A 9,811-nucleotide genomic window follows, 5' to 3' on the forward strand; every position below is an offset into this window, starting at 1 on the left:
CTTCCTTTAGGACACGGCTTTGCAAACTGCCATTTACAATCCAGGTTTTAAGCATATTATTGCTTGAGTGCAGGTGACTTAGGGCCTGAATCAGAAATGGGATGCGGTTATCTTATCGGCTGTATAATACCCAGATTGCTGGGTTGTAAAAACAGACCTTGATTTATACAAAAAAATTCACTACAGAGACTGATTATGTCTTTTTATTGTTTATTGGGGGTGACGAGCATTGATTAATGACTTTTCATAAGTCATATTGGGTACACATACTTTTTTTGACCCTACCCCATTTTTCTTAAGTAAAAATATTAAAAGTTATGTTTTAATAACAGTAATCATATCAAATCAATAAGTGAACTGTATGATAAAAAAAGTGCTAAAAAAAAAAAAAAAGCAATCTACTTTTTTCAGCAACTGCCAATAGACAAATATAAGAATGTGAGGTTTGTTGATATTTTTTTTTATAAAAAAAAGTGTATCATTAAAGGTTATATTTTAACTATATTTTGTAAAAATGTGCACCCAATAAGAATCCAATGTTTCCCTCTTTCTCTAAATGTATTTAACATGTCAGAGATGCCTCAGTAGAAGAGATGCCTACTGCATGTAGCTGCGATCCAAGCACTGTGACCGATGTCACACGCTGGGATCCAACATCGTAACCATCAGTTGTGACGTTTCACGCAGACGGCCAGCTGAGTAAATTTCAGCTTGCACAGCTGGCCAATGGAGCTGCGAGGCCAGGAAGTCTGTGTGGTGGCACGCAGACCCTTAGCTCCCAGAAAATGGAGGTGACATGCCCCCGTTTCTGGGAATGCAGGCCTACCCCCACTCCCTCCCCATCCCCATCCCCTCAATGCCGCTGCTGGTCAATCACGCAGCAACAGAGTAAAACTCCACACAAAAACTCAAGCCCGATTAGTGCATGTGCAGAATGGACCTTGCACAGCGACAGTCAGATTCCCGATAATCGGGAATCTGAATGGGACACAATACCTGCGTATTGAGAACCTGTGCCCTAGAGAATAGTTTTCCATACTCTGCCATTACAATCCAGGTTTTAAGGATATCCATGTTTAAGTCCAGATGGTTAAAGCAAATTGACTGAGGTACTAATTAAGGTCCACGACCCCCCTCGAGGGAGAATAAAATGCACGCCACCGTGCCCGTAGCGTGGCGAGCGCAGCGAGCCTGCAAGGGGTTCATTTGCGCTCGCCACGCTGTCGGGAAGCCGGAGGTCGGGCTCCCGGCGCCGGTATGCTGGTCGCCGGGAGCCCGACCGCCGGCATACCATACTGAACCCGCCCAGATTACAGCTACCATAGACTTCTATGGAGACTGTATTTACACTCAAAAATGGGAAATCTACTGCGGTACCCGCTTAATATATTTGGGTGGCACCTAATTAATGATGAAATCCTCAGAAAACGGCAGTTCTGTGGATTTTCTGCAAAAAGTGCTTGATAAATAGGCACCTTATGAGTTCACTACGCAACAGACTTGAATTGCTTCATCTGAATTCATACTGTACATCTTGCATAAATCATAGCTAAAAATAGCTTTGAAGGCAGTGGATATTGTGTCACTCCCCCCATTCATGGCAACAACAGAAACTACAGTGAGTCACATATTATTGGTTTGGCATTGTTATTCACGCTATCTTTGCTTAATCATTGCTATTAAATATATAAATTGAAAGCTGTGAACCAGAAGTGTAAGTTTAAGTACAAGCAGTGGCAACTATAAATAGGATTTTGGTTACCTACCGGTAAATCCTTTTCTCGTAGTCCGTAGAGGATGCTGGGGTCCACATTAGTAGCATAGGGGTATAGACGGGTCCACAAGGAGCCATTGGCACTTTAAGAGTTTGACAGTGTGGGCTGGCTCCTCCCTCTATGCCCCTCCTACCAGACTCAGTCTAGAAACTGTGCACGAGGAGACGGACATCTTCGAGATAAGGATTATACACAGATAGTGGCGAGAGTCATACCAGCTCACACATACAAGGCACATCAAGCTAACCTAGCTTGAACTCTCAGCAACCACTGAAACAGTACTTACCAAGTAACAATGCAGTAATCAACTAAAACAAAGTTTTACTGATCCAAATAACGATTGCAGGAAAACGAAGCGCTGGGTGGGCGCCCAGCATCCTCTACAGCAGCGGTGGCCAACCTGTGGCTCTTGAGCCGCATGTGGCTCTTTCTTTATTCAAATGTGGCTCCCAAAACTCAAAATCATGTGACCACAACAGATACAGAAACCGCTGCACTCCAGCCAGACACGCAGCAGCACTACAGGGACTGAAAACTGAAGGAGCCAGATACTAGAGGTGAGACACCCACAAGCAAACAGAGAACACATTAGGGACTGCTGCAATGGCATGAGTTGATGGGGGGACTCTGTAGTGATACATGAGGGTGTGCTAGAGTGACGCATGGCAGAGCTGGCTGGAGAGACACAGGAGGGTCCTAGCAGGAGTGACGCGGGAGGGTGCTGGAAGTAGTGACACATGGGAGAGCTGGCTGGAGTGACATAGGAGGGTGGTAGCAGGAGTGACACATGGAAGAGCTGGCTGGAGTGACATAGGAGGGTGGTAGCAGGAGTGACACATGGAAGAGCTGGCTGGAGTGACAGGAGGTTGTTGGCAGGAGTGACACATGGGAGAGCTGGCTGGAGTGACACAGCAGGGTGCTAGCAGGAGTGACACATGGGGGAGCTGGCTGGAGTGACACATGCGAGACCTGGCTGGAGTGACACAGCAGGGTCTTAGCAGTAGTGACACATGGGAGAGCTGGCTGGAGTGACACGGGGGAGCTGGCTGGAGAGACACAGGAGGGTCCTAGCAGGAGTGACGCGGGAGGGTGCTGGAAGTAGTGACACATGGGAGAGCTGGCTGGAGTGACATAGGAGGGTGGTAGCAGGAGTGACACATGGGAAAGCTGGCTGGAGTGACATAGGAGGGTGGTAGCAGGAGTGACACATGGAAGAGCTGGCTGGAGTGACAGGAGGTTGTTGGCAGGAGTGACACATGGGAGAGCTGGCTGGAGTGACATAGGAGGGTGGTAGCAGGAGTGACACATGGAAGAGCTGGCTGGAGTGACAGGAGGTTGTTGGCACGAGTGACACATGGGAGAGCTGGCTGGAGTGACACGGGGGAGCTGGCTGGAGTGACATAGGAGGGTGCTAGCAGGAGTGACACATGGGGGAGCTGGCTGGAGTGACATACTGTAGGAGGCTGGTAGCAGGAGTGACACATGGAGCTGACTGGAGTGATGAAGGAGGGTGCTGGAAGTAGTGACACATGGGAAAGCTGGCTGGAGTGACATAGGAGGGTGGTAGCAGGACTGACACATGGGAAAGCTGGCTGGAGTGACATACCGTAGGAGGGTGGTAGCAGGAGTGACACATGGAAGAGCTGGCTTGAGTGACAGAAGGTTGTTGGCAGGAGTGACACATGTGAGCTGGCTGGAGTGACATAGGAGGGTGGTAGCAGGAGTGACACATGGAAGAGCTGGCTGGAGTGACAGGAGGTTATTGGCACGAGTGACACATGGGATAGATGGCTGGAGTGACACGGGGGACCTGACTGGAGTGACATAGGAGGGTGCTGGGACTTGGAACTTATACCCTGTGCTCACTGCTGCCTGGATTAGTGGCTCACATGACGAGGAAGTGTTTCCAGATTGGGCCTTGGACGATCAGCTGACCAGGAACTATCATGGCTCTGTCCATGAAGAACTTTGGCGGGAACACTGGTGTGTTACAGCCAAGGAGGTTTGCTATGGCCGTCGGATCCATCGGCGTTGACAGGGAAGCCACAGTATAGCAGAAGACCCCGTAGGAAACACCAGGAGATTGCACAGATGACGGACCGCACCAGGGTTTGCGGCAGAGGTAAGACAGAGCGTGGCTGAGTAGCGCTGAATGCCCCAGTTTTGTGACAGACAGTATTCTTCAGTGTTCTTCATCCCCGACTCTTCAACATTCATTCTTTGGCAGTATTCTCCAGTGTTCTTCAGCCCCGACTCTTCAGCATTCATTCTTCAAGAGTATTCTTCAGTGTTCTTCAGCCACAACTCTTCAGCATTCATTCTTCAACAGTATTCTCCAGTGCTCTTCAGCCATAATTCTTCAGCATTCATTCTTCAACAGTGTTCTTCAGCCAAGACTCTTCAGCATTTATTCTTTAACAGTATTATTAAGTGTTCTTCAGCCACGACTCTTCAGCAATTATTCTTCAACAGTATTCTTTAGTGTTCTTCAGCCACAACTCTTCAGTATTCATTCTTCAAAAGTATTCTTCAGTGTTCTTCAGCCACAACTCTTCAGCATTCATTCTTCAACAGTATTCTTCAGCCAAGACTCCTCAATATACATTCTTAGCAGTACTCTTCAGTGTCCTTCAGCCAAGACTCTTCAGTATTCATACTCTAGCAGCATTCTTCAGTATTCTTCAATCACGATAACTTTGCAAAAACATTCCTCGGGCTTAATTTTGCAACGACAGCCAGTTCTCATTCCACTAATTAACTATTACACTGGCTCCTACTTGAATCTCAGGTTATTTTAGCAGTTTCTGTAAATTTTTTAACAAAATACAGATCCAAAACATGAGCAAAATCAAAACAAAGTTAATACAGATCCAAAACCAAAATACGGGGGTTGGCACACATCGATTATATAATATATATATATATATATATATATATATATACACATACATACACACACACACACACTTTAACAAACCAATCATTTCAGCGACAGGGTCTGCCACACGACGGTGGCTGAAATGACTGGTTTGTTTGGGCCCCCACCAAAAAAAGAAGCAATCAATCTCTCCTTGCACAAACTGGCTCTAAGAGGCAAGATGTCGACCTCATCCTCCGATTCCTCACCCCTTTCACTGTGTACATCCCCCTCCTCACAGAGTATCAATTCGTCCCCACTGGAATCCACCATCACAGGTCCCTGTGTACTTTCCGGTGACAATTGCTGGTCAAGGTCTTCCTAGAGGAATTTATATTTCATTTTTATGACCATCATCTTCTCCACATTTTGTGGAAGTAACCTCCTACGCTGAGCGCTGACAAGGTTACCGGCTGCACTAAACACTCTTTCGGAGTACACACTGGAGGGGGGGAAACTTAGGTAAAATAGAGCCAGTTTGTGCAAGGGCATCCAAATTGCCTCTTTTTCCTGCCAGTATACGTACGGACTGTCTGACATGCATACTTGGTTGCTGTCACTCATATAATACTCCACCATTCTTTCAATTGTGACAGAATCATTTGCAGTGACAGTAGACATGTCAGTAATTGTTTGCAGGTCCTTCAGTCTGGACCAGATGTCAGCACTCGCACCTGACTGCCCTGCATCAGCGCCAGTGGGTGGGCTAGGAAATCTTATCCTTTTCCTTGCAGCCCCAGATGCAGGAGAAAAAGAAGGAGGAGCTGTTGACGGCTCACGTTCCACTTGAGTTGACTATTTACTAGTGATGTGCACCGGAAATTTTTCGGGTTTTGTGTTTTGGTTTTGGGTTCGGTTCCGCGGCCGTGTTTTGGGTTCGAACGCGTTTTGGCAAAACCTCACCGAATTTTTTTTGTCGGATTCGGGTGTGTTTTGGATTCGGGTGTTTTTTTCAAAAAACCCTAAAAAACAGCTTAAATCATAGAATTTGGGGGTCATTTTGATCCCATAGTATTATTAACCTCAATTACCATAATTTCCACTCATTTCCAGTCTATTCTGAACACCTCACAATATTATTTTTAGTCCTAAAATTTGCACCGAGGTCGCTGGATGGCTAAGCTAAGCGACACAAGTGGCCGACACAAACACCTGGCCCATCTAGGAGTGGCACTGCAGTGTCACGCAGGATGGCCCTTCCAAAAAATACTCCCCAAACAGCACATGACGCAAAGAAAAAAAAGAGGCGCAATGAGGTAGCTGTGTGACGACTAAGCTAAGCGACCCTAGTGGCCGACACAAACACCTGGCCCATCTAGGAGTGGCACTGCAGTGTCACGCAGGATGGCCCTTCCAAAAAATACTCCCCAAACAGCACATGACGCAAAGAAAAATGAAAGAAAAAAAGAGGTGCAAGATGGAATTGTCCTTGGGCCCTCCCACCCACCCTTATGTTGTATAAACAGGACATGCACACTTTAACCAACCCATCATTTCAGCGACAGGGTCTGCCACACGACTGTGACTGAAATGACTGGTTGGTTTGGGCCCCCACCAAAAAAGAAGCAATCAATCTCTCCTTGCATAAACTGGCTCTACGGAGGCAAGATGTCCACCTCATCATCATCGTCCGATTCATCACCCCTTTCACTGTGTACATCCCCCTCCTCACAGATTATTAGTTCGTCCCCACTGGAATCCACCATCTCAGATCCCCGTGTACTTTCTGGAGGCAATTGCTGCTGGTAAATGTCTCCATGGAGGAATTGATTATAATTCATTTTAACGAACATCATCTTCTCCACATTTTCTGGAAGTAACCTCGTACGCCGATTGCTGACAAGGTGAGCGGCGGCACTAAACACTTTCGAAGTACACACTGGAGGGAGGGCAATTTAGGTAGAATAAAGCCAGTTTGTGCAAGGGCCTCCAAATTGCCTCTTTTTCCTGCAAGTATACGTACGGACTGTCTGACGTGCCTACTTGGATGCGGTCACTCATATAATCCTCCACCATTCTTTCAATGGTGAGAGAATCATATGCAGTGACAGTAGACGACATGGCAGTAATCGTTGCCAGGTCCTTCAGTCCGGACCAGATGTCAGCAGCAGCAGTCGCTCCAGACTGCCCTGCATCACCGCCAGCGGGTGGGCTCGGAATTCGTAGCCTTTTCCTCGCACCCCCAGTTGCGGGAGAATGTGAAGGAGGAGCTGTTGACGGGTCGCGTTCCGCTTGACTTGACAATTTTCTCACCAGCAGTTCTTTGAACCCCTACAGACTTGTGTCTGCCGGAAAGAGATCCAACGTAGGTTTTAAATCTAGGATCGAGCACGGTGGCCAAAATGTAGTGCTCTGATTTCAACAGATTGACCACACGTGAATCCTGGTTAAGCGAATGAAGGGCTCCATCCACAAGTCCCACATGCCTAGCGGAATCGCTCTGTTTTAGCTCCTCCTTCAATGCCTCCAGCTTCTTCTGCAAAAGCCTGATGAGTGGAATGACCTGACTCAGGCTGGCAGTGTCTGAACTGACTTCACGTGTGGCAAGTTCAAAGGGTTGCAGAACCTTGCACAACGTTGAAATAATTCTCCACTGCGCTTGAGACAGGTGCATTCCACCTCCTTTGCCTATATCGTGGGCAGATGTATAGGCTTGAATGGCCTTTTGCTGCTCCTCCATCCTCTGAAGCATATAGAGGGTTGAATTCCACCTCGTTACCACCTCTTGCTTCAGATGATGGCAGGGCAAGTTCAGGGTTTTTTGGTGGTGCTCCAGTCTTCTGTACGCGGTGCCTGTACGCCGAAAGTGGCCCGCAATTCTTCTGGCCACCGACAGCATCTCTTGCACGCCCCTGTCGTTTTTTAAATAATTCTGCACCACCAAATTCAAGGTATGTGCAAAACATGGGACGTGCTGGAATTTGCCCAGATGTAATGCACGCACAATGGCCCTCATTCCGAGTTGTTCGCTCGCAAGGCGATTTTAGCAGTATTGCACACGCTAAGCCGCCGCCTACTGGGAGTGAATCTTAGCTTCTTAAAATTGCAAACGAAAGATTCGCAATATTGCGATTACACATCTCGTAGCAGTTTCAGAGTAGCTTCAGACTTACTCGGCATCTGCGATCAGTTCAGTGCTTATCGTTCCTGGTTTGACGTCACAAACACACCCAGCGTTCGCCCAGACACTCCTCCGTTTCTCCAGCCACTCCCGCGTTTTTTCCGGAAACGGTAGCGTTTTTTCCCACACGCCCATAAAACGGCCTGTTTCCGCCCAGTAACACCCATTTCCTGTCAATCACACTACGATCGCCTGAGCGAAGAAAAAGCAGTGAGTAAAAATCCAAACTTCATAGCAAATTTACTTGGCGCAGTCGCAGTGCGGACATTGCGCATGCGCACTAAGCGGAAAAACGCTGCGATGCGAAGAAATTTTCCGAGCGAACGACTCGGAATGACCTCCAATATTGCTGGCGTTGTCCGATGTCACAAATCCCCAGTAGAGTCCAATTGGGGTAAGCCATTCTGCGATGATCTTCCTCAGTTGCCGTAAGAGGTTGTCAGCTGTGTGCCTCTTCTGGAAAGCGGTGATACAAAGCGTAGCCTGCCTAGGAACGAGTTGGCGTTTGCAAGATGCTGCTACTGGTGCCGCCGCTGCTGTTCTTGCAGCGGGAGGCAATACATCTACCCAGTGGGCTGTGACAGTCATGTAGTCCTGAGTCTGCCCTGCTCCACTTGTCCACATGTCCGTGGTTAAGTGGACATTGGGTACAACTGCATTTTTTAGGACACTGGTGAGTCTTTTTCTGACGTCCGTGTACATTCTCGGTATCGCCTGCCTAGAGAAGTGGAACCTAGATGGTATTTGGTAACGGGGGCACACTACCTCAAGAAATTGTCTAGTTCCCTGTGAACTAACGGCGGATACTGGACGCACGTCTAACACCAACATAGTTGTCAAGGCCTCAGTTATCCGCTTTGCAACAGGATGACTGCTGTGATATTTCATCTTCCTCGCAAAGGACTGTTGGACAGTCAATTGCTTACTGGAAGTAGTACAAGTGGTCTTCCGACTTCCCCTCTGGGATGACGATCGACTCCCAGCAGCAACAACAGCCGCGCCAGCAGCAGTAGGCGTTACACTCAAGGATGCATCGGAGGAATCCCAGGCAGGAGAGGACTCGTCAGACTTGCCAGTGACATGGCCTGCAGGACTATTGGTTTTCCTGGGTAAGGAGGAAATTTACACTGAGGGAGTTGGTGGTGTGGTTTGCGCGAGCTTGGTTACAAGAGGAAGGTATTTACTGGTCAGTGGACTGCTTCCGCTGTCGCCCAAAGTTTTTGAACTGGTCACTGACTTATTATGAATGCGCTGCAGGTGACGTATAAGGGAGGATGTTCCGAGGTGGTTAACGTCCTTACCCCTACTTATTACAGCTTGACAAAGACAACACACGGCTTGACACCAGTTGTCCGCATTTCTGTTGAAATACTTCCACACTGAAGAGCTGATTTTTTTGGTATTTTCAACAGGCATGTCAATGGCCATATTCCTCCCACGGACAACAGGTGTCTCCCCGGGTGCCTGACTTAAACAAACCACCTCACCATCAGAATCCTCCTTGTCAATTTCCTCCCCAGCGCCAGCAACACCCATATCCTCATCCTGGTGTACTTCAACACTGACATCTTCAATTTCACTATCAGGAACTGGACTGCGGGTGCTCCTTTCAACACGTGCAGGGGGCGTGCAAATGGTGTAAGGCGCAAGCTCTTCCCGTCCAGTGTTGGGAAGGTCGGGCATCGCAACCGACACAATTGGACTCTCCTTTGGGATTTGGGATTTCGAAAAACGCACAGTTCTTTGCTGTGCTTTTGCCGCAAGTCTTTTCTTTTTTCTAGCGAGAGGATGAGTGCTTCCATCCTCATGTGAAGCTGAACCACTAGCCATGAACATAGGCCAGGGCCTCAGCCGTTCCTTGCCACTCCGTGTCGTAAATGGCATATTGGCAAGTTTACGCTTCTCCTCAGACGCTTTTAATTTTGATTTTTGGGTCATTTTTTTACTGATCTTTTGTGTTTTGGATTTTACATGCTCTGTACTATGACATTGGGCATC

The sequence above is a fragment of the Pseudophryne corroboree genome, chromosome 4 (genome assembly GCF_028390025.1).
Source record: "Pseudophryne corroboree isolate aPseCor3 chromosome 4, aPseCor3.hap2, whole genome shotgun sequence".
In the NCBI taxonomy this organism is placed as follows: Eukaryota; Metazoa; Chordata; class Amphibia; order Anura; family Myobatrachidae; genus Pseudophryne; species Pseudophryne corroboree.